Source organism: Leopardus geoffroyi, chromosome B2, assembly GCF_018350155.1.
Source record: "Leopardus geoffroyi isolate Oge1 chromosome B2, O.geoffroyi_Oge1_pat1.0, whole genome shotgun sequence".
NCBI lineage: Eukaryota > Metazoa > Chordata > Mammalia > Carnivora > Felidae > Leopardus > Leopardus geoffroyi.
This window is the reverse complement of record NC_059332.1, coordinates 614,592-626,518: the sequence shown is the minus strand read 5'-3', so window position 1 is coordinate 626,518 and position 11,927 is coordinate 614,592.

Sequence of the window (11,927 nt, the reverse complement as noted above, 5' to 3'; positions counted from 1 at the left end):
ATGATGTATTACATGTGTTGAATGGGAAAATATGCAGCCAAAAATACTCTATCCAACAAGGCTGTCACTCTGAATGGAAGGAGAGAGACAGAGTTTCCCAAAAAAAACTTGCATGTAATCCAAAGCACTTGCATAGCAAAGCTAATTTCCCCATTAAAATCATAGAAACTCAGATGATTGGTTCCACAACCCAAAAATCTTCATATAAAAATTATTATAACACTATAATATAATACAAAATAATAAAATACAAAATATAAAGAAAAATAAACAAATTAATCTGCACTTACGTTTGAAATCTGCACTTACCTTCATGGATGGTGTGAGGGAGACAACAGAGAGGAGTGTTATTGCATAGGATGATTTTCACCATTACTAATGGAATCACTGTTGTCTCTGGGTCAATGGAATCTTTTTCTGCATGGTAGCCATTGTATACGCTTACATAGATGTTGACTACAGTACAGTATTAATAAACTCTTGTCATATACTGTATTTAATGTAACTGGCAATAAGGCAGCAGAGGAAAGGGTCTATATCTGCCCACAGCCTAACCTAGAATGAAGCAAAGCATTCCAAATTTACTCTTGGGTAGAAAAGCAAAACCTATCCATAGGTGTTTTGAAGTGATAAAAAAAAAAAAATTCACCAGTGTCAATTGGGCCCTTCCAATGTTCTGAAAAATCACTGACTTCTGCCAAACACCATGGCCTGAGACTGAGCATCTGAGCATGGGAGACAATCACCCACAATCCTGCAGCAACAAGAGATAGAAGAACTATTGGCTCAGTTGTGATCATGTGACATTTGGCATCATGTACTACTTATTGCAGGACATCACTCATTTATCAAGTTAAAATTTATTAGAAATGTTTGTTCATTTTGCAGAACACGCACAATACAAGTTACTCTCAATCCAAGATTTACACTACCTAAAATAGTTAATAACAAGGATAAAGGAACTAATCGATAGGAATGCAATAGGAGACTTTAACATACCACTAACATAAATTAACATATCATCCAAACAGAAAACAAAGAAATAGTAGCTTTGAATGACACACTTGAACACATGGATTTAACAGCTATGTTCAGAACATTCCATCATAAAAGAGCAAAATGCACATTCTATTCAAATTCACATGGAACATTTTCCAATATAGATCACATATTAGGTCACAAACAAGACTCAACAAATTTTTTAAAAAATGAAATCATACCATGCATCTTTTCTGACCACAACACTATTAAATTAAAAACCAATCACAAGAGAAAAAATTCTGGAAAGACCAAACATACATGGAGGTTAAATAATGAATGAATGAGTCAACCAGGAAATCAAAGAAGAAATCAAAATGTACATGGAAATAAACAAAAATGAAAATACAATAGTCCAAAACCTTTCAGAAGTTTATGGCAACACAGGTCTACTTCAAGAGGCAAGAGAAATCTCAAATAAACAACTTAACCTTACACATAAAGGAGCTAGAAAAAGAACAACAAACAAAGCTGAAAAGCAGCAGAAGAAAGTAAATAATAAAGATTAGAGCAGAAATAAATGATATAGAAACTTAAAAATCAATAGAATAGATCAATGAAACCAGGAACTGGTTCTCTGAAAAGATTAACAAAATTGATAAACCTCTAGCCAGACTTACCAGAGAGAGAGAGAGAGAGAGAGAGAATTCAAACAAAATCATCAATGAAAGAAGAGAAATAACCAACACCACAGAAATACAAAGAATTATAATACTATGAAAAATTACATGACAACAAATTGACAACCTAGAAGAAATGGATAAATTCCTAGAAACATATAAACTACAGAAAACGGAAACAGGAAGAAATAGAAAACTTGAATAGACTGATAACCACCAATGAAATTCAATCAGCAATCAAAAACCTCCCAAAAAACAAAAGTCCAGTACCAGACGGCTTCACAGGCAAATTCCACCAAATATTTAATGAAGAGTTAATATCCATTCTATTCAAACTACTCCAAAAATAAAACAAAAAGGAAAACTTCCAAATTCACTCCATGAAGCGAGAATCACACTGACACCAAAGTCAGATAAAGATACCACAAAAAAAGAGAGAACTGCAGGGCAATATCTCTGATGAACATAGAAGCAAAAATCCTCAACAAAACACTTGCAAACATAATCCAACAATATAATAAAACAAATCATTCACCACAATAAAGTGGGACTTATTCCCAAGATTCAATAGTGGTTCAGTATTTTCAAATCAATGTGATAGGTCACATCAATAAAAGAAAGAATAAAAATGATATGATCCTCTCAAATGCAGAAAAGGCATTTGGCAAGATGACACCCATTCATGTTAAAAAAAAAACTCTCAACAAAGTAGATTTAGAGGGAACACACTTCAACATAACAAAGGACACATATGAAAAATGCACAGTGACATGGGAAGAAACTGAGAGCCTTCCCCCTGAGGTCAGGAACAAGACAAGGGTGTCCATTCTCACCCAATTTATTCAACATACTAACTGGAAGTTCTTGCCACAGCAATTGGACCACAAAAATAAAATGCATCTAAATTGTTAAAAAAAAAAAAAGAAGTAAAACTGTCAGTATTTGCAGATGACATGATGTTACATACAGAAAACCCTAAAGACTAAAAAAAAAAAAAAAACTACTAGAACTGATAAATGAATTCAGTAAAATCACAGGATACAAAATAAATGTGTATAAATCTGTTGCATTTCTATATACTAATGATGAAGCAGCAGAGAAATTAATAAAACAATACTATTTACAATTGCACCAAAAATAATAAAACCTAGCAATAAACCTAACCAAGAAAGTGAAAGACCTGTACTTGGAAAACTATAAAACATTGTGAAAGAAATTGAAGAAAACACACACACAAAAAAATGAAAAGACATTCCACGCTCATGGACTGGAAGAACAAACATTGTTAAAATGTCTATACTACCCAAAGCAATCCACACATTTAATGTAGTACTTATCAAAATACCAACAGAATTTTTCACACAACTAGAACAAACAATTCTAAAATTATGTGCAACCACGAAAGACTCCAAATAGCTATCATGATTTTGAAAAACAAAAGCAAAGCAGGAATTATCACAATTCCAGATTTCAAGTTATATTATAAAGCTGTAGTGATCAAAACAGTATGGTACTGGGACAAAACTAGGCAGAGATCAATGGAACAAAATATAAAACCAAGAAATGAATCCACAATTATGTGGTCAATTTATCTTCAACAAAGAAGAAAATAATACACAATGGGAAAAAGACAATCTCTTCAACAAATAGTGTTGGGAAAACTGGACAGCAACATGCAAAAGAATGAAACTGGACCACTTTCTTATACCAAACTCAAAATGGATTAAGAACCTAAATGTGAGACCTGAAAACCTAGAAATCCTTCAAGAGAGCACAGGTAGTAATATCTCTGACATTAGCCATAGCAATGTTTTTCTAGAAGTGCCTTGTGAAAACCAAAAATTAACTATTGGGACTACATCAAAATAAAAATCTGTGCAGCAAAGGAAATAATCAAGAAAATTAAAAGGTAGAATACAGAATGGGAGAAGATATTTGAAAATGACATATCTGATAAAGGGTTAGTAACCAAAATATATAAAGAAATTATACAGCTCAATGCCACAAAACAAATAATCCACTTGAAAAATGGGCAGAGCAAATGAACATTTATCCACAGAAGACATCCAGATGGCAAAGAGACACATGAAAAGATGCACAACCATAATCATCATCATGAATGCAGATCAAAGCTACAATGAAATATCATTATCACAACTGTCAGAATGGCTAAAATTAAAAAAGAAAGAGTAGGAAGAAACAGTAAGTGTTGACAAGGATGTGGAGAAAGGGGAACACACCTACACTGTTCGTGGGAATGCAAACTGCTGCAGCCATTCTGGAAGACAGTATGGCAGTTCGTCAAAGAGTGAAAAATAGAACCCTAAAATCCAGTAATAGCACCAGTGGGTATTTACCCAAAGGATATGAAAACACTAACTTGAAGGGATATATACATCCCTGTTTATTTATAATAACCAAATTATAGAAGCAGCCCAAGTGTTGATTGGAAGATGAATGGATAAAGATGTATATATATATATAATGGAATATTACTCACCATAAAAAGAATGAAATATTTTAATCATTTGTAATGGCATGGATGGAGCTAGAGAGTATTATACTAAGCAAAATAAGTCAGTGAAAGAAAGATAAATATCACATTATTTCACTCATATGTGGAATTTAAGAAACAAAGCAAATAAACAAAGGAAGAAAAAAGAGACAAACCAAAAACAGAGTCTTAACTACACAAAACAAAGTGACAGTTACCAGAAGGGAGGTGGGTGGGGGAACAGGTGAATTAAGTGAAGGGGATTAAGAGTACACTTATCCTGATGATCGTGGAGTAGAATCACTATATTGTGCACCCAAAATACTATAATACATATGTTAACTACCGTGGAATTAAAAAAAAAATAAAATAAAAAAGCCTAGAATATCAATTACTATTCTTTCTGCACTGGTATAAATAAAAAAGTTATGTTTATTGAAACTAGACTTAATTTGCAAACAAATTAGTCTTACTGTGGTTACTGATGATAGAAATGTGAGTAACTGTTGAGAAGAAAAAATATGTTTCTACTGTGGCTATAATACATACTTTTTCATGTTAAATTCTATTTCTGTTCATTGTTTTTGAGGTTTTGTTTTGTACCCATACACTAGACTAGACCCTGAGTTCTCCTAAAGTCTCCAATGTCATCCTACAACCCTCCAAGCTAACATTTCCAATTTCTTCCATCCTTTTGACTTGAAGCCCCTTGAATGTTCAAACTGCCTTTTCCTGAGGCCTTGAAAACTGAATATAAATGAAATGCTGTAAACATCAGAGATATCAACAAAAAGCTCATATTGAGATGATCTCTAAGACTGTTGCTATGTGTGCCACTCATAAAGATCACCAGAAATAGTCCCACTGCAAACCAAAAATTTTTCTCTGCATGCCATTTCCCCTTTACTCCATCCAAACATGCTTCAACACGGACATCTAGAATTCTTGATGGCTACCCTCAGAACTCATAAAATGGTTTATAATATGCTCCACTCATTATCCATTATGTTCTTTTATTTCCATGGAAATTCCTCTTATTTAATACCTGATTATTGAGCCATAGGCCTAACTTGGGAACACATCAGCCTCACCACCTACTGAAATGAATGTAACCAAACTAGACCATTTTTCAGGATGAAGAATTGGTTCTGTGAGATAAAATATATGATCACCTCAGCTTTTAGGATGTGAAGGCTCAGAGATACATTTATATGCAGGGTGCATGCCTCCCTTTCCTGGATACAGGATGCAAGCCAGGATTGCCTCATAGGGACACTGGAGGCCATAAGTGGTCTCATGTTGAGATCACTATTCAGCAGTTCTCCAGAAACAAAGATATCTGGTGGATACTGGAGCTGGACATACTCTAATACAGGGTGACCCTCACAAGGTTTCTGGCACTGTCATTGCCATAGATGGTTATAGAGAAGAAATAATTATTGTCAGGAAGGTCCTTTGACACTGGAAATATGGCATTCTGCCCCACCCACACTGAGAGCATGAGGTTTATATCTCTCCAAGACCACAACATACGGGGCATAGATATTCTCCAAGGTCAGATTCTGCAAACTTCTATTGGTGAACTCCACCTCTGGGTTCCAGTGATCAAACCAGTGCCGAGGGGAAATGGGAGCTGGGTGCCAGTAAGTCCTCTACACCTATGAAGAGTGGGAACTGTCAAACAATATGGGTTGCCTGGAGGGCATAAGGAGACAGGTGAAACTATCCAAAAACTACACCATGTGACTACCATAAGCACCATCCCTGATAGTTTCAAGAGCCCCATACACCAATAAACAGCCAGATGGCTCATGGCAGATGATGGTAGTCTACAGACAATTGAACAAGGTAGGATCCTCTCCCATTCCATGAGGCTGGACTCAACACTGACACCATCTCTAATACCTTGCTCATGGTCCTAGGAGTGTACCATGCTGTGCTGGACTTAGCAAATGCCTCTTCAGTATATCCCCAGTTACTGAGTCACAAGATCAATTTGCCTTTAGGTGGGAGGGGGTAACAATGGGCCCATCAAGTGCTTCCCCAAAGTTACCTCCAGAGCCCCACCACATGTCATGGCATCATAGCCTGAGTCTTGTCCCTGTTGTACATCCCAACATCAGTAAAACAGGTCCTTATGTTGATGATATAATGTTAACAGGTGAAGTTTGATTCTGCTGCATGTTTGTCCTGCAATCTTTTTGGAGAATTTGTGAGGGAGAGGATGGGCAGTGAAACCATAAGAAACTCAAGGCTCAGACACTACCATAAGGTTTTGGGAGCAGTCTGGTTGGATAAAAACGTGTTATCCCAAATTCTATAATTGATAAGGTGCACAACTACTCAACCATTAAGAATGTGAACAAAATTCAAGACTTCATAGGGACTTGTAGTCTTTAGAGGACTTTTTTTTCTTCACCCAGCACAGTGCCTCTGTCCTTTATAGCACCTGGTAAAGAGCAAGCCTGTAGAGGACAGGGGAGCAAAACAGCAAACCATTTTTGAGAAGGTAAAACAACTAGTGAAGAAGGTTGTAGCCTTGGGCACCTTTCAAGCAGGGCTACCTTCTGAATTAGATGTGTCTGTGACTCCAGATGTTATGGGCTGCCAGCGTGGCATAAACAAGAGAGTACCCCTAGGACTTTGGTCTCAGCTCTGGGAAGGGGCAAAAGGCTGATAAAACCCCATCGAGCACCAGTGCTTAGCAATATACACAGCACTTCTCCAAGTACAGCTTCTCACTAAGGAAGAGCACATTGTGGTAAGAACTTCCCTGACTGTCCAAGTGTTGAGTGAGAATGTGTTTAATCAGTCCACCTCTGCCATATCTTAAATACTCATTGTGATGAATGGCCATGCCAGCTTTTAGTAGAAGAGCAACCTGTCTACCAGCCCACTATTTCTAGAAATGTGGGTGCCACTAGGGCCTCTAGAGTATGTAGATCCTCTAGATATCCCGGCCCTTGTTCCTGGAGCATCGGTTTGAGCTTGTAGAGAGGGAGCGAAGGAAATTCTGGCTGATGCTTGGTGTACAGATCGATCCTCTACCTCGACTGTGGTCACTACTCAGCCAACACTGACACCATCTGGATAGAAAGAAACAAGTACAAACCACAGCAGTCAGTTTGGCCAGAGCTAAACTCAGAGCTTCTTGATGGGTGATCACTCATGAGCCCTGGCTGGTAACCCACTGCACTACAGTGAAGCTCTTCTAAATGAATGAACCCGGTGGCATGGACAATGGGCATCCAAGGCTTGGATGATCATGAATAAGCTCATTGGGGTCAGGATATGTAGAAAGACCTTGGGGTCCAGCTGCAAGAGCTTGAGGTAGTCTTCATTGTCATTCAAATAACTGCTCAAAAGGGCACTGACAATTCCAAGCAATCAGGAAGCAGATGCCCTAGCTGTGGTATGAGCCCTAGCAATGGACTCTTCAGTAGATACAACAGACTGTCTGCAAAGACCAGTGTGCATCCAGTTCCTGGATGGGGTGGCATATTGCCATGGATGCTAGGTTGTGATTGAAGTACAGGTACTTGGTTAATGCAATAATACCACATCCTGAGTGTTTTCAACAATGCAAAAGGAAATTACCAAAGGAGTCTAAGACCATCCACTGAAGTTCCCAACCAGAGTGGAATAGGCAAATTGATTGTACTGCCCACCCCTCCTCTAAGTGAGAGTTCTAAATATACCTTAGTTTGTGTGGACACTGCATGTAGCTAACCCAGGGTTTCCTCTGTCACCATGCAAGCCAATCTGCTACCACTAGAGGGTTAGATAGGTTGAGTACCCTTGTATGGATATCCTCACTGAATAGACAGTGATCAGAAGGCTCACATTTGAAAGATCATAATGTGCAAGATAGGGGAAAAGAATGTGGCAGTGAATGGAGGCTCTATCTTTCCTATAACCCACAAATAGAAAAGTTGGTAGGAAGTAAAAATGGACAATTAAAGCAGATTAAATTACTAACAGCTAAAACCACCTTGGTCAGGTGAACTAAAGTACTGTCTAGATCTTAATACATTCAGTTGGTCAACCAGTATGGCCTGTTGCTCCAAATTCAGATGGGAAACCCCAGCTGAGGCACCCAATACTGTAAAGGTACAAAAGTTGTAGTACATAGCCATTTCCCTGACTCTCAGGATCCACACACTATGCTGCTGGAAGCAACAAGCCCATAACACCTGGAAGGGAGTTAAGTCCTAAAATTTTCAGTGGTGAAGTCCCTCCAGGACAGGTGAGTTATTACACATCCCCTGGATGATGGGACACCATTCAATCCCACTGTCTTGCTGCAGTGCAGTCGCCTAATGAAGCACACTATACCTGGAATGAAATACACACCATCAAAAGAGGGGAGGGGTGCCTGGGTGGCTCAGTTGGTTGAGCATCAGCCATCAGCTCAGGTCATAATCTCACAGTCCGCGAGTTCGAGCACCACATCAGGCTCTGTGCTGACAGCTCAGAGCTTGGAGCCTGCTTCGGATTCTGTGTCTCCCTCTCTCTCTGCCCCTCCCCACTTTGCACTCTGTCTCTGGCTCTCAAAAATAAATAAACATCTAAAAATTCTTTTTAAAAAGAGGGGAGAAGGTGGGAATTCTGGTCTGCCATATCTGGCCCACAGTCCACATCGTCATGCCTGACAGGCCTGCTTCCCATGGTCAATATGGTTGGCTTGCACAGCCTGGCCAAATTCCTAAAGACACAGCTACATTAACATCTAAAGATACTGCAGGAAGCATCATTTTTATAGCAGAGGAAGACCTCCCCTTGCAAGCTCTTGCTAAATATCTGTCTTTTTGACCTCAGACTTCTGCTCTTGTGGTGTCCAATCACAGGAAGGTTACCTGGAGTATATACCTTTCTATAGTGGGCTCGCTCATTTGCCATACAAGGAAATCAATCCAACTGCTGAGTATGTGGACGCTTCTCTCTCTAGCTCTTTGGGATTGCCATGGTGGGTATTGCCCCTCCAGGGGAGAAATTGGAAGACATTAAACAAGAACAAGATAGCATCAGTACTCTTGATTCATCTGATATTATCAATAGTGTATCAATAACATTGAACATGGGTATTTCTCCCTGTCAAATTTTATAAAGGTAATCCATCCAATAGCTCACTGTAAAGTCCTAGAAAGACTACCAGCAGAGTCACAGAGGTGGCTATGCTTAGATTAGGAATGGGTTTATGTGGTTTACTCCAGATCATGGACCTTTAAGCATCCAGTCACCCCTATGTTGGGAACAGAAAAATCACTCCCCACAAAATCAACCCAATTGTGCCAGAAACGTGGAATGGATACCACTGGAACTGCAGCCATCCTTCCCTATGAAGGGACAGCAACTGGTTGGCAATGACTTGGCCACACCACCCAGGTACTTATTAGGTAGCCCCAAATGGGGCCCTTTAGTTTTGTGGCACAAATCCTTGGTTATGGCTCCCACCTGGGTGGTTTGTCCATGGTGCCTGGGCTTTCCTTAGGCACAGGGGATAACTTCATGGAAGCAGTGATGAGCACCTCTCCTTGAGACCAGAAGGGCATACTCTGTCTTTGATTGGTACTGTCATTTAGCTCCTGTCTTTGTTTCCTCCATTGGCTTTGCATACATTGCAGCATGTATAGCCCTTGTGAGGTTCAGTCATTAAGCCTTGAAGGCTATCCAAAAAACCTGTCCTTATTGAACACTGAAATGTCTCTAATGAGAAAAGTTGTCCTACAAAACACAATGGCCTTAGATATCATTTCTGCTTGGTGAGGAGACCTCTGGGCCATTATCCAAGCTTAGTGATGTGTGTTCATGCCTGACAAGTATACTTATAATTCATATTTCTTAAATCACATAAGGACACAGTGAGTGCCCTGAGTGATCTGAACTCTAGCCTTGGGGATCATGGGCCTCTCAGTGGAAAAAAAATGGCACTCCTTTTGGAAATCATTGCCTTAATCTGTACTTTCTCTTGCATGTGCCTGTGTTATTGCTGTAACCTCTTCCTCCAGCACAGCCAGACAGCTGCCACAGGAGCCATCTCCATGCTAGTGAAAGCTCAGGGCACATGCAGAAGAAAGACTGATGCGAGATTGTAAGAGACAGTCACGGGGGTTGGAGTTTGGAACAAGTCATCTAAAGGATATGACCACTACTTGCCATAACCTGGACCCAGGCAATCGGAGGCTCAACACCCTCCCTTGTCCTTGGAATGCGGGTTTTGCTTGACTTCCCTGCTCCCAGAGTCTGTTCCAAGAATTTGGCCATGAGATGGTGATTTGATATTGAGACTACCTGGAAAGTATGAGTTACTGAACTCACTTAACACCTTTATATAAACCTCCAGGATATGGCAGGCAGGTATGGAGACCTACTCTTTGCTGCTGCCTAAGTTGTCTTCCCTCACTTATTATACCTGCTATGTACCAATCTGAAGTGGCCTGACCCTTTGTTTGGTCTCTACTTTCCCTCAGAATAGAGACCAGGTTTGGATCACTTCTGGGAAGCCCTTCAAAAGCTTGCAAATCAACAGTAACTGACTAGATCACTAAAAACAGACCCAAGGACATTATGTCCAGACTTTAGCAGAAAAAGGACACTTTGGAAACAGCACTTAACACAAATCATCCTTGGTGATATATATCAGTCTTCAATTTTATTTATCTATTATATAAATATATAAATATATATATTATATAAATATATAGTAAATATATAAATATGTTTTAGGACCAATCTCAAACACAGATGTCACACTAGCTGTCAGTGTTGAGTACACAGATGGATAATATAAATATATAGTAAATATGTAAATTTGTTTTAGAACCAATCTCACTTAAACACAGATGCCACACTAGCTGTCAGTGTCGAGTACACAGATGGATAAAACCAGCAGTGTGCTGCAAAGTATAAATGTACTTTACATGGAAGTAAGTAAACGAAGCAAAGAAAATTCCACATAAAACATTTGGAGAAATCATTAAAAACTGAAATACTAATAAACAACGTGAAACAATGTGGACTGACAACTGTTGCAGTCAAGACGGTGGATACCAGCAATACTCTCAGAACAGCTCTAATCTTGGGGGCAGTCCTGATTGTCTGAGACCCCAGACAGCCAGCCAGAATGAAGCCTATACCACACATCCCCATGACTGTGGTTCCCTGGGTCAGTGTGAAACTGAGAATTGGCACTTGAAGGAAGAAACAGGACATTGGCTTAAAACCTGTTTGTGGTTCCCCAATATCAAATGAGACAGTGGAGGAAGCCTACAGGCCACAGAAAGACCCCTTAAAGGAAAAAAAAACCATGTTCCTAAGGATATGTTGGTAGAATGGAATGAAAATACCTTTGTAACTCTTAGATCTATGGCTATACCTATGATACGAGTACTTATAAATATCACCTTGACCCTCCCCAACCAGTTACATAGAACACAGGAGCTTGGACCAGGATAGTATAGGCTTGGAGCCAAGACTCAGCCTAACCTATTGGAGTCAGAAGGGGAAAAAGGGAGACAACATGATAGAACGTGTACAACTAGAACAGGCCACGAATGTGATGTGAGAAGGAAATGATATTATTTGAGGTTAGAGAAGATAAAGGAATTGTTAAAATAACCAGAGAGATACTTCACATTGATCTCCAAAAATTAATCTAATAAATGTGAGCCATACATTACAGAAGTGAAGACAATGAAGGGACATTTGGAAGTTGATAATAAAGTAAAACAACTCCAGGAACTGAAAACAGAGCAAAACCCTGCGTCTTCTAAAAT